Source organism: Xyrauchen texanus, chromosome 4 (assembly GCF_025860055.1).
Source record: "Xyrauchen texanus isolate HMW12.3.18 chromosome 4, RBS_HiC_50CHRs, whole genome shotgun sequence".
NCBI lineage: Eukaryota > Metazoa > Chordata > Actinopteri > Cypriniformes > Catostomidae > Xyrauchen > Xyrauchen texanus.
In genome coordinates this window covers 9,476,500-9,491,189 of record NC_068279.1, presented here as the reverse complement: position 1 = coordinate 9,491,189, position 14,690 = coordinate 9,476,500, and the positions used below count along the sequence as shown (strand labels likewise).

At 35.3% G+C, this 14,690-nt stretch overlaps 1 protein-coding gene across 1 annotated transcript in view; it reads right to left on the bottom strand.

Annotated features, from left to right (window-relative positions):
• Window positions 1-14,690, bottom strand: part of LOC127643281 (5-hydroxytryptamine receptor 7-like) — a 44,182-nt gene that overhangs the window by 18,672 nt on the left and 10,820 nt on the right. The window lies entirely within an intron of this gene.

Genomic DNA, 14,690 nt, shown 5'->3' with positions numbered 1-14,690 from the left:
TTATCTTTAACTAGATTTGTATTTCATTAAATATTTTGAATGTACTTGGCTACAATGGCTGACAGGATGCTTTTAAAATCATTTATAATTCTTTAAGCAAACATTTTCGAAATTGTTTGGTTGCTTGGGGCCTCAGAAATAGTAAATATAAATATATAGTATAATAAATAATAGTAAATGCTTATAGTATTCAAATAATTGTAAAGCATTTTAAAGCAAATGTAAAAAATTCTGGGTCGTTTTTACTGACTTTAGATTCCTCCATGCTCAAAACATTCTTCAATATTTACAGAACATCTAGTTTTATCCATTAATCTCTTCCATTCCATTTCCAGAGTGAAGTCACATTATTTAGCCTCAGGTGCATTAGCAGCATGTTTTCTTTATTTTGGATGGAAATTCAATAGCTTGTTTTTTTCTTGCTCCACTTCACTTAACAGCACAAGTATTTAGTTTATTTGTTTTGTTCAGGTTGGTTGTTTGTTTGTTTGCTCTCATTTGAATATTTCAGAAGTCAAGATATACATTGCTTTCCCACAGTCACATTTTCTAAGCCATTCGTACACAGCTTCTGAGATCTTTCATAGGGTATCGTATGGATAGTTAAGGGGTAGTTCACCCATAAGTGACAATTCTGTCATTATTTGCTCATTCTGAACCCATTTCTTTCTTCTTCATTTTTGGGTGTACTGTCCCTTTAAGCTCAATGTTAATTACGTCCATGTAGAATTACTTTGCATTGTGAGATGCGTAGCATGTCAATTTTGCATTTTCAATAAGTCGCTTCATAAAGCAGAGAAGGCCTCTGTACACATTTGTGCACATATGTTGCCTCATATTCGTGTATTATTTTATGTCTTGATTTATTTACAGTAGCTATTACTTTACGTCATCTTACATTGACATATTAGTTGATTAATGACCGACCCTGTTAAAAGCATAATGGCATAAAGCAATCCTCTTAACTATGCCCTGATCTACATGCCTAAACATGCTGGTGTCACAGGCAACCTCCATGGTTTGTGTTTTATGGAAAATAAACATTAGTTGCTAGTGCACGCTTGTAAGCAAACCAGCCTGATCTCATGAATTTAGGTGAGCGTTGCAACATTTATCAAAATGATCTTAATCGAATAGATGAAATAATGATGTCAGCTGAGCAAGTGACATAGACATTTGTTGGCTGAACTTATGCATAATATTAGCATGCAAAACCAAACAAAAGAATTCTACCTATATAGCTTCTCAAAGCAAGACTCATGGAACTGACACAATATGGAAAACTGTACAGCTCTGTACATATCTTACGTTCTTTACGCATTCATTCTGGTAAAAATCAAATCCATCATTTTTATTCATCTGGTGACTTGAGTCTTTTGGATCTGTTCTCCTAAAAGATTTGTACAGATTCCTTCATTGATTTGTTCATTGACCATTTCTGCAAATTAAACTTTTGTGCCAGTTAAGGGTGCCAAATGACCGTCTTTTACATTTTAAACAAGAGTCATTCAGGGCCGGAACCAAACCAATTATCATTTATTAAAATTTGCATGTCTACAAAATGTACAACACTTTAAAAATGTATTTAATTACCATAACTGTTTTCACCACAGATGGCAGGTCTTATTTCTCCAATTTTTTGTAAAATGCTGGGATACATTTTTACCAAGACAGAAAAAGTTCAAGAGAAGCCTAAATATCTTACACTGTGCACCAAAACACAACATTTCCATTCGTAATTCAAGTCATTTTAACTGTATGGTCTTCAGTAATTACACATATACAAATTGTGGATCATGTTTTGTGTATACCTATAAACGTGTCTTAGTGCATTTCACCCCTTTAATTGTTTGTTGAATGTGATTGACTCACATGCCGAACTGAACGAACGTCACGCCTCCTCTCGTTTAGTCAGTCAGCAGATCTTTGTTCATGAAGGAGATGATTGAGTGATTCACTTATTTAGTTTGTGAACGAGTGTACCAGTACATTCAGTTCGCTCATGAACGAGACGACTCATCTCATGCAGACTAGGACTGACTAGACAGGTTCAGTGAAGGGGTGTATTTGTTCAGCAGGTGAAACCAATGATATGTTCCTTCACAGCCTGCATTCGAATCCTATTGGCAAGGGCCATTTCTAGTGTAGGATAAAACAAATAAATAATTTGTTTATGGAATCTACCAGCATTCAATCCATTATATGTAGCGACTGCACAATCTGTACAATGGTTAGCTTATGGCTTTAAGCTTATGCCCGAGTCATTTTCAAACCATTAATGCAAGGAATTTAGCTATTTTTCTGTTCAGTCCAACCCCTAAAGGAATTCTACCCAATCAGAAGTGGCTTTACGATTGATTCTGATTGGTTCATGGACGTTCTAAGGTGTGCAATTATTTTTCAAGTAAACGCACGGATATAAAGTAGTTCCAGGTCTTGACTGCATAACGGTTCCATATCACTTCGCCAAATTATTCCAGTTATTTCAAAGAGCCCTACAGGCTACCATAACAAAATAACCATATAAACAAAGTCATTGGTTAAAGCAAATCGGTTAAGAATTTCAAACAATGTCTAAAATATCCTACATTTATTTCAATTTTGGTTAAAAAGAGACTCACGCTCCCTAGTTTCCCCCGCACTTACACACACACGCACGCGCACACACACACACACACACACACACACACACACACACACACACACACACACACACACACTGAGACTCAAGTCGAGACTATTACCCAAAATAACTTTTAATGTTTCAATGTATTTCACCCTCATCAGCCTCACATAGCTGTAGTGGAAAGCACTGCGCTACCCCCAACCCCTGTTTCGCTTTAACACACACACACAGAGAGAGAAATGCAGTGCATACTCCGTTGCTAGTTCTAAAATTATGTTTTCGAATTGGCACTGAAGGCTTGAGCTGTATCAACGCTAGATACACTTTATCAGTACAACAGTTTCTATATTATCTGAAATATCAGTGGGAAAAACCCTCAGGTTCCCCCTCTCACACACACACACTTAAGGCCCAAACATACTCATGAGAGAGTCGTCATGTCAGCGCACTCCTGCATCTCAGTGGGGATGAAAAAAAAAGTTGTTAAGGTTTATAATGGGAATATGGCGACAAACATCTTGCCGATTTTAAAGCGATGTTACTTCTGACGAGAGCTGCAACATTTTTCTAAATTTCTCTCTTTCAAACCCATCAAATACAAACTCACACACACATGCACAAACGCACTACCTTATTACTCCATAAGTAATAACTTCATTATAATTTATTTGACTTTGTTCGTTTAGCTGTATAGCACTAATAGCAAAAAAAGACTGCACACATATTTTAGCTGCAAGTTGTTTTCAAAGGCCCGAAAAAGCTCCCTGCTCATATACAGGGTATTTGCTACAGTATTTAACTGAACAAACTATACTTATGAAATGCTAACTCGTTAGCAAATCAATCAGACTATTTTGGGATGTCTGCACAGAAATGCAAAAAAATAAAAAATAATCAAACAAGAAAACTTATAATTTAATAAATGATAAGATCAATTATCTGAAGGTGACAGAGAAAATGCTACATTTACACCATATACAGGCATGTATGTTAACTCTCAGTGTAAACAGTCCTGCAATGCCAACATTAGCATTAGCTATTGTATAGGGATATTTGGTTAAGTAGGACTACTTGGTTTGCCGGTACTCTCTGTCCTGAGAAGCCTTGTTAGCAAATTTGTGCTTTAATTCAGTGAAGAACAAAATATGAGACATTCAACAAATTCAACATTAACAATTTTAATTCACCAAATCCAAACATGCTGCACACTGTGGGTTATGGTCAAAATGTGCCTAAATTAGTTGTTGGCATTAATAATATGCACATGAAATTGCATAAATTCTATGAGAAAATGTGTGTAGTCCTGTGGTGATCAATGTTACATAACATGCATTTGTAAACTAGTGTTCTTGAATGCCACTTAAAGTCCAGCCTAACCACTTAATTATCATCATCCTTAGCAACAGTCTAAGTTAATTTTCTATTTATATGTTACTCACAACGTGATCTCATGAGAATTTGCATGTATTCTTATGTAAAGTTTGGTTCTAGTAAACGTGCATTCACTTACGTTTGCATTGACACTGAAACGTACAATACTGACATATTGACAACATCTAAACATCATCGTTTTACATATTAACCTATGTACAAATGTTTACGTGTACAGTTGAATTGATTAATATTGAATAATTCATAGAGCAAATATGTTAATAACATTTAATTTATAATCAATGAGATTAGTTAAATGCCATCACATTTATTTAACACCATGGAAATCTAGGCCCGCGGACGGGCCCTTAAATGTACAAAATAAAAGTATGCGATAAACAAAACAGCTGTGTGTTACATTGGTACACATGCCACATATCTTTGGAAAGCTACATTTCTTGATTTTCTATTGATATAAACCATTTTAAGATACAATCACAACAGCAGGTACAATCTATATCTTTGTCAGACCACCAACATATAAACAACCAATAACAAAATTTAGGCAACTCACCTATGATGCCTCATAGTTGTACACTGAGCCATAACTTCCCGACAAAAACGGTGTTGTTTCATTGTCAAATGTCCAAATGATCAAATCAAGTAAAATGTTTAGTCCAAATCACATTATTACATCAATAAATATCCACAGACTCTTGTTGCATCATTTCAAAGCACCTGGCAGCTGTGCCTAATCTTTCACATATTACCGGTAATAACTTCAGTTCAGATGTAAACATTTCCTATATCCGGTATCAAAATGGAAGCACGCACTCTGACCTTTCGATTGACACCTCATTTGACCCAATAGGAGCTTCCATGTCCTGTCCACAGCCTTCAATACCCAACCACCATCTGTGTCGAGTGTAAGGGCATACCCACTTTCCTTTGTTTACTGATCAAACCAATTACATTGAAGAGTGGAAATGACTGACGCATCGTATAGCCAATGAAATTCTGAAAACAGTGATATGCGGCTGTAGTGGAACGATTAGAGTACGGCTCTGTTATTCCTGTGCGCAAAGTTTCCTCGAGTTTACCCACTGCTGTGCGCCTCCAGCGTAAATGCATGCAGAGCTGCTTTGGAACTGTTTACACATTTGGCGATTTAAATATGGTGAAACGGACGCTGAAAAACAGGATTTTCACCCCAGGATGCGATATAAGAAGGCATTCATTGTCAAAATTCTGAGTTTGGAGATGAAATTTCTGAAAACAATACAGATGATTCAGAGGCAGATGGAGAGATGAGACATGGCTCTGGACAAGTAAGTGTTTTCTTGTGTTTATAACATATATTACTGTATATTCCGCATAAATAAGCTTTAGTTTGAATAATGAATACACATTTTGTAATTACCCTTTGTCGTGTGTTTCCTCAGTGAGTGTTTGAACCGTTTGTGCGTGTTTTTAGTTCATTGTTTGTTTCAGATCTATTGACATGCTATATAGATGTTTTGTATATTTACTGTAAATATATATATATATATATATATATATATATATATATATATATATATATATAGTAAATAAATCAATAAATATAAGTTGAAAATAAGAATATATGTTTGAGAGTCTATTTGTTACAATGCGGGGAGGTGGGGGAGGTGTAGGGCCATCTATTTGTTACAATGCTGAATTGATGGGGGAGGTGTAGGCCCATCTCTTTGTTCCATAGTACATTGGCAAAGTATACAGTATTTACAGTAAATATACATACAATAATACATTTTTACACACTCGAAAAGAAAAACTAATATATATATATATATATATATATATATATATATATAGAATACAGAAAAGATGGAAAAGTTGTGTCTAGCTTTGTAAATTACATTTATTTATTCTCCCCCACTCAGCAAGCGGCCACATAAAGTGGAGCAGCAGGACAGCACCTCATCAAGAGAGGAGGGCTTTCAGAGAGACCCTTGCTGAGGAGCATGGCAGAGTTGGGGTCTCACTCCACAGCCAGACCCGTATCTCCTGCTCCACGAAGAGCACATCACAGGCCGTTGCACATCACCAAATCTTGCACCGCTGGTCGTCTGAAGTGCAGGCAGTGTCATGCAAAGACACCAGTGAAGTACTCTCCTGTGTTGTGCCTATGTGCTTTGTACACAAATGTGACTGCTACAATGACTGGCATGTTGCTAGAAACATGTACAATTTTATAATGGTTTGTAAATACTTTATGTAAAAATTAATGTAAATAGTTTGTTGTGTATTTTTTATATAAACAAATTGTCCACCATAGCACTAGTTTTGACTCTTTTATATGCACAACATTTAGTTTCAAGAAGGGAAAAGGCACTCTAATGTGTTTATGCATCAGTTACTCTGTGTCAGCAAAACTAATAGTGGATCTGGATATGGAATATGATAGCTCTAAGTGTCATCTTTCATTAGAGCCCAAAATTATGACTGTACGTTGAAGCGTTCAAAAGTTGCAGCCTTTTTGTCCTAGGTTTCCAAAGTGACCTTTTGGAGTATCCAAAAGGCACTTTTGTAAAACGCCTGGGTGTACCCTTAGAAAAACATGTGTAAAATATTCATTTTTTATGATATTGTTATAACATTTGAACCTGGACTAGGTAAGGATTCATGCTGTGATCCCATTGTGTTCTCAAGCTAATAGCTACAAGTTATAGTCATCTGCAGGCATCTGTATGCAAAAAAAATTTCAGGCGGAAAAAAAAATTCTATTTCATTGTGTTCAAACTTCTATTACTCAAAATCAGTAGCACTTACAGTAATTCTGACAGCTGGAGAAAAAACTTCAGAGTGCCCCCTTTCAAATGTGACCAAAACCATGCATGTACTCCAAACGGTTCAAGAACAGCTTTAAATTTACTTCGGGTATGCCTTGATTAGGCGTTTTAGGCTAATTTTACAGGATTGGGGATGCAGTTGACATTATAATATGACATTTTTTTCATTCAGTTCTGTGATTTCTGCTGACTTATAAAACATTTTAAAGGATTATATCACTTTAACCAAGAATGAACTTTAAAATGTTAAAATAATCATTTAATTACATTTTTGTTTGCCATGGGACACAAAAGGAGTTTTCAGAATATTCCAAAAAAAACTAAATAACCCACAAAAGCACCATAAAACAATAATACAATTAATCCATATTTGGATCAATCCATTATTGGCTGATGTAATTCAAATCTTCAGACTGCTTTCTGTGAAGAACAGACCCAAATTCAAGCCTTTTATTCAACGAACTCCATCTCCATCTCCATCTGCAGCAGCGCCGTTGCGCCCACTGTAACCGTCAACGTGCGTTTTCAAAATTAAAAAATTGCCACCTCAAACATTACTACCAGCGGTTTTACGGCAGTGATGTTGAACGCTCATTGGCTCTCAAGTGTCTCATGACCGTTTGTGACATGCCGTATTCTGCAATGTAAATGTTTGAATGAGATATGACAGTGCTGTTATGGAGTGTATCAGGAGATGATTTACAGCGATGAATCATTTAAATTTCACTCTCTACTTCACACAATGCTTTTTTATTCCATCAGGGAGCACATCGCCTTTTGGTCTACTTTTGTACTGATTTTTCTGAATACATTTTTGTGATTAAATGTGTCTGCCTGTTACGTGATTTATATGCTTTATAAATGGTTATGTTAGATTTAGGAGTAGGTGTGGGATTAATGGCTGTAAAATATATAAATTAATATATTGTATAAAAAATTATTGAAAAAATTATTGATTTTTTTTTTTTTTTAGGAATTTAATTGCAGTACCACCTGTATACTCCAGAGGGCAGTAAGTGAAATTTCAGCTGTGTGAACAGTATTAAACTATATTTAACTTGACACAGTGACTTAAACATTTTATTTTTATGAGTCAACACACCTGAGATGCGACACAAGCATGTCTGACGCAGGTCCTATGGTGGGGTGACCACATGTCCCACATTTTGTCCCAAAATTGGAAGCTTTGTCTCGCGTACCGCAAGTCATAAGCAGTGTCCCGCATTTCAATTTTGTCTGTATTTTTATCTTTATTATTATTTCGGCATGATTTTATTTCATCGTCCTTTAATTACAAAATCACTATTAAAAAAAGTTAATAAGAAAACACTGAATGCGCAGCGCAGCATTTTTTTTCTTGCCAGAGCGGGAAAACACTGGGGAAAAAAACTGCAACAGAAAAATGGGTCTATCCGGAGCTCCCGAAAAGAAAAAGTGTCTTTGTTCGTATAATAAAGAATTGGAGAAAATATATTGTAATGTTGTTACAGTTACATTACTAGGTTCGCAATGTTCAGTGTTACATTAGTTAATAATGTTGTGTTTATACCTCATTATGGGAGGGGTTGGAGTTATGTGGGAGGAGGGGAGGTTCTTGTTGTCATGACTCCTCCGGGGGGTGTGAGAGGCAGCGTGAGACAAGTGTTAGACGGCTGTGATATTGAGTGTAAAGGCGTGGGTTACGGCCATAACAGTAGCCCTATATTTGTGAAGTGTTCAATAAACACGAAAAGAGTTCAGTTGTCGTAGTGTTAAATGAGAAACGCTACAATATACATGGTTAAAACCAGTTACAGGTGACCCTAAAAAAGGAGAGTGCAGGGTATGCCACCGAAGTTTCACGGACAGCTCTGCTGAAGCAGTTCAGTGCCCCAAACATGACAGCTCTGATATCTTTGGCTTTGAGCATTTCTGTCACCAACACGTTCGTGGAGAGGGTGTTTTCACTGATGACCACTGCGTGGACAGAGACAAGGAACTGAGCATCTGTGGACCTCATCAAAAGTGAACTCCTGGTGGAAGTGAACACCTACACCTACCAGGAGTTCTACAGTCATAATGAATGAGAAGGCCCTACTCAAAGCAGCCAGATCAGACAAATAAATTAAATTCAAGATGCACTAAAGAACGCATTTAATGTGCTTATTTGGAAATGTGTTTTTTAACGATTAGATTATTATTTTCACTTAATTATATTTACATTGAGTAGCTCTGAGCTGTTAAAATTAGTTTGTATTGTAGACCTCATGCCAAACTGAGTGACGTTCACAGCGCCGTCATTAACATTTAACATCACTGCAAAAATACATCTAATAGCAAATCAATATTTATTCACCTAGTACAATAATAGTAAGTTATCTCTCCCTCGTGTTCCTGCTGCTCACCTTTTTTGGGAATATTTTGTAGTATTTTGGAGAATGTTTTAAAAATATATTATTTAAATACTCTTTGTACCTCCAACAACTCCAAAGCATTGAAAACCATTGCACTATGTTAGGAATATAATGTCTTGGCATTATTGTAAAATACATCTTTAGTATTGTGTACTATGTGTACCCCTGGCTTGTTTCTAATATATATATATATATATATATATATATATATATATATATATATATATATATATATCTGACGCAGGTGTTCATTGACGGGTTCTATTTATCTTTTCGACTGATGGCATTTCATTTTTGACACATCTCAATGATGATCTGCAATATTCAGTGGACATTCGTGCCAAGGGTTTTTATGTTTTATTTGTAATTATTTATGTTCATTGCTCATATTGTAATCATTTATGCCAAGCATTTGCTCATCAGACTGAAAACAAAATAATAAGTCTAGTTAATTTCTTTTTTACCTTCCCAGCAGAACAAAAACAGCACAGATGGAAAATCTCAAATCTATTATGAGAAGACTAAACCTATTTTTGTACAGCTACATGAAACTCAAATAACATAAATTAAAGGGACATTCTGAAAGCTTCAAAAAGCTTTCTGTAATCTATGCATTTGAGGAATTGTCCAATCTTGATTGTTAATTTGAATTTCTTTAGAAATCACTCTACTCCCGCAAACAAAACACTCAACTAATCAAAATACATGTTTATTTTATCTGAATATCTTATTAAATGCAGCATATAACTTATGAATTATATCAGATCGTGACAATGTGTTTATTATTTTATATTTCACAATAAGAATTATCAATTTATATCACTTAATATCAATAATAAATAAGCAAAAAAAAATCACATTTTATATAATAAGTATAATAGCTACTTTTTCAGCACTTATTAGTTTTGGTTAAAGGCAGGGCTGGACTGGTAATCTGGCATACCGGGCATTTTCCCTGTGGGCCGACGCACTTTGGGGCCGATCAGGGGTGGACTGGCCATCGGGAGAACCGAGCAGGCCGGTGCGTCGGCCGCATAACGGATTGGGCCGTTATAAGCTAATATACGATAATATGAATAATATGAGCCGCCGCGATATGCAGAAAAAACAGCGATTACCCATTCACTAAAATGAATCAGACTTCCTAATACTTAATCACTTTAGGTAAGAACGTTTGCTTGGCTGTAATAGCAATATAGCATTTTAGTTGTGTGAGCATTGCTTGTCAATTATTTCCTAACACTAACTGGTGTGTAGATTTGCGGCTCTTAGACTAAATTAATAAGCAATTAATGCCCTTTAGACTATACAATACCTTTAAACAACAAACCCAGCTGGGAATGAACTCTTTTGGTGCTGGTGAGCGACAGATTATTCTTATACCCTATTTGAATCAATAATGCAATAACAGTAAAATATATATATGGATGGAAGGGCAAATTAAATCTTTCTCCAAGGAAGTACATTTGTCCTTATTGAAGTAATTATGTAATTCCAAGTATGTGTCATGGGGAAAAGTGAAAATGATAAAATGGATATAAAAATGGAGCAAACCAACTCCAGAGTGAAACAGGAGATCCTATGATATGTCTAATTTCTATCTCCCTCTCTCTATCTTAACTGACTTTGTTGAGTGAAAAGAGACATGTAAATCTAAACTGCTTTGATAAATGAAGCTTTGACTAAATAATTCATCTGTATGTTGACATACCAAGAATTCTCTGATTTTCTGTAAACAAATAAATAAAAATGTAATATATATATATATATATATATATATATATATATATATATATATATATATATATATTGGCGCAGAATACAATGTGCTTATTTCCTGAGCATTTGCAGGAAACTTAATTTGAACAGAGGAATCTCTGCCATTTTGGCAGTAGCAATTAATGTGACTGAGCATTTATCACTGGCGCTGTGTTATGCAATCAAGTTACATTAATTAAAATTACATTTAGGATGTCTACAAGACATACAGTAATATTTTTTATAGCATGAATATTAATCTGATTGACTAAAAGACTTTGACCCTCAGTCGAGTACAAAAGATGGCTTTTTGAGATCGTTTACACCTCATACTGTATAACATGTAAGAGAACAGTTTATTGATTTTGAAAACATACAGTACTGTACTTGTCTCGCTCCATTTACAGACCTATCACTCTCCATAAGTACTTATCACTCTTTATCTCTTTCCATAATATCTCAAAATTAGAAAAGAGTTATTATTATTTATATAATAATATAATAATTATATAACTTCTAATGATTTCTATTTGTTACTTATACTGTATCTTTAAAGACTGCATCTCAATGCGTATCCAACAGACAATGTGCTGAAATGTAAGTGGAAACACTTGCATGCAGTTACAAATGAATGTCATTTTAGGCTACACTATGACAGACTGTGTTGTATAGATTTGATTGTCCACACAGGATGTGTCAGTATTGTAATAGCTGAAAGGAAATATAAGAATATGAGGGCAAAGAATATATTAACTCTGAAATATCACCACACACCATGATATTTCAGCATTATATTGGCCTCTTTATTACAGTCTTGTATGCCTCCATTTGCATACTTTGTTACTTTATGAGCAGAGAAACAATGTATCAAATAAAATAGGATTACCACATTATCTTTACACAGAAGCTGTTATCATGACTTTCAAGGAAGTAGATGTGTGGACATTTTTTGAAGGGGCGGAGGGGGTATAGGGCTGGGCAGAAATAGAAAAGAGCACATAAATGTTATCTTCATCTAATATGATCCCACTATATATACCTTGATACAGCCAAATACCCATTATTGTACATTTTCCCCATAGACTTCCATTGTAAGTCATAACTATCCATGGGTTTATGTTTGTTTAAACTGAGGGATGAGTCATTTTTTACTATAATTTCTCCTCTCTGCTCAGAAGGTGACAATATGCACGAAGACTGCAGTTGTCAAAAACACAAGAAGAATGTGAAAGTGGAGATTTATATAAAAGAATTGCTGCCTTTAAGTGCTTTTGGAGATTAAAAATGTTGATACTCATTAACTTGCATTGTATGGACATATAGAGCTGATATTCTTCTGTAAATCTTCATTTGTATTTAGCAAAAGATAGAAATACATACACATCTGGGATGGCATGAGGGTGAGAAAATTTTCATTTTTGGGTGAACTGTTCCTTTAAGTTACATTTTTCCCTGAAGTAAATCCCCCTTTACAATGCATTAAGCCCCCCATTGACCACATCAGACAAAATTTGTTCACTTTTTTTCTGCAAGAAAAGCAAATAATAGTGGAGAAAAAAAAAATATTTCCTTGTGGTGTGCTTTTTTTCTCTCTTTAACATCAGACGCAGAAGCCTTCCTGTATAATTTCTCAGGCCCCCTCCTGTGCGACAACTGTGTCAACTTCCATCTCTCTTCTCTCACGCTGCTCAAGTGCTCTCAGTTCCACCCTGTACTGCATGCTTTCAGCTCTTCGTACTCCCTTAGGAACAAAGCATATTACTTTTCATTGTTCCTGGTTGAGGCATCTTATGAAAAGTGACACCTAATCATTTTGGGGATTGTGTATGTTTGCTTGAGTGTGTACAGCATTGCAGCACATACTGATCAAAAGATCTGCATACTGTAAAGCAGGGATCACACTTTACAATATTTGTTTCCAAAAATTCTGGTACCCTAGGATCGGCCATATTATGCCGACTCACCAACAAGCAGCATCTCCTATCAAACACTTTTGCATTGGCTCCAGTGTGTTTACCTTCCCCAGTGGCATGACCGCATGTGTGTTGCGTCAACAGTGTTAGAGACCCGGTTCAGTTTCTGCATTTTTATCAGGTATGAACATTATTCAGCAAGCCACACTTCAGCTCCCATTAATGCTTTGCAGTATGAATAAATTATGCACAGGACTATGTACAGCTAATAAACTTAGAGTTTGACAATTTTACTTATGCAGCTGTTATTGTATTTGTTGTAACTTGCAGTTATTTGTCATTTTGTGATTATTCAGAGCTCATCTTATACTTAATATGTTGTCTTTTGTTGTCACCGTTATTGTGATTTGTATGTCAAATAAAGAGGTCCACACGAGGTGCAAACTTAATGTGCTAGTGATTAGGGATGGGCAATACCTCTTATTTTCTTTTCGATACGATACCAAGTACTTTTAGGCCAGTATCGCCGATATCGATACCAATACTGATACCTCTAATTCGAATTCTTTGGATACAATTTGTAACTTAAATGATTACTTTAATTTTTATATATATTTATAGGCCTAAGCAGAAAATTATTAGGCTGCTTTGTTTACCTTTTAAAAATGTGTAAGTACAAGCAACATATAAAACCACCAAATTAACCATAGATATTATTATATGGCTACTATTACTAAAACCTTAAACCTGTCTTGGTTTGTCATATCTTAGTGTGGATAACTCCAGATGCTGTTTTTCTGTCATTACCTCAGGAAAGCACTGCACCCTCTTTGAACAGAAAGTTATTTTTTTTTTTATAATTTGCTTGTCATCATGATTATAATAACATTTTAACTTTTTTTAAATATACAAATTCTACATTGTATCAATTAATAATATATCATGAATTTATATATATATATAAACTATATAAGCTGTAAATGTTTGAAATAATGTGTATAATTTACAAGTAATAACATTGAGTTTACATCCATTTGTATAACAAGCGCAAAAATGGTACTGTCACTTTAAGACTTCAGACTCGCACACACAGGTGTTCCTTTCCATTAATGAGAGAGAAGTCTTGGCTTTTTAGTGCTATTTGTGATTAAAATGAACATTTTGTTTTACTTCTTTTTCTGACTGTAAAAACAGTAAGGTTATAAAAGATGTGTTGGTGGCGTAGTGGCTAAAGCACAGGGCTGCTAATCAGAAGGTCACTGGTTCAAACCCCAAGGCCACCACCATTGTGTCCTTGAGCAAGGCACTTAACTCCAGGTTGCTCTGGGGGGATTGTCCCTGTAATAAGGGCACTGTAAGTCACTTTGGATAAAAGCGTCTGCCAAATGCATAAATGTAAATGTAAAAGATCCTTAAAGTTTTGTTTCTCACCCACATTTATATAGCTTCTGAAGACATGGATTTAACAATTGGAGTCTTATTGATTCTTTCTATGTTTCCTTTATGTGATTTTTGGAGCTACAAATGTCTGATTACCTTTCACTTGCATTGAATGGACCTTTAGAGTTTCATCTAAAAATCTTTGTTTGTGTTCTGCTGAAGATTATGATTGGCTCTTTGCTCTTGACTGACCTGCTCTCTCCTTTCCCTCTCACTGCCCACCACTACTGGGTAAGCTACATAAGTGATAAGGTGGAGGCTGTCAGATGCAAATGTCTACCACAGTGTGTCATCACATTGTGGAGGAAGTAGAGAATGAGTCATTTTGGCAGCTTGGTTTCATCAAATGCTCTTTTTG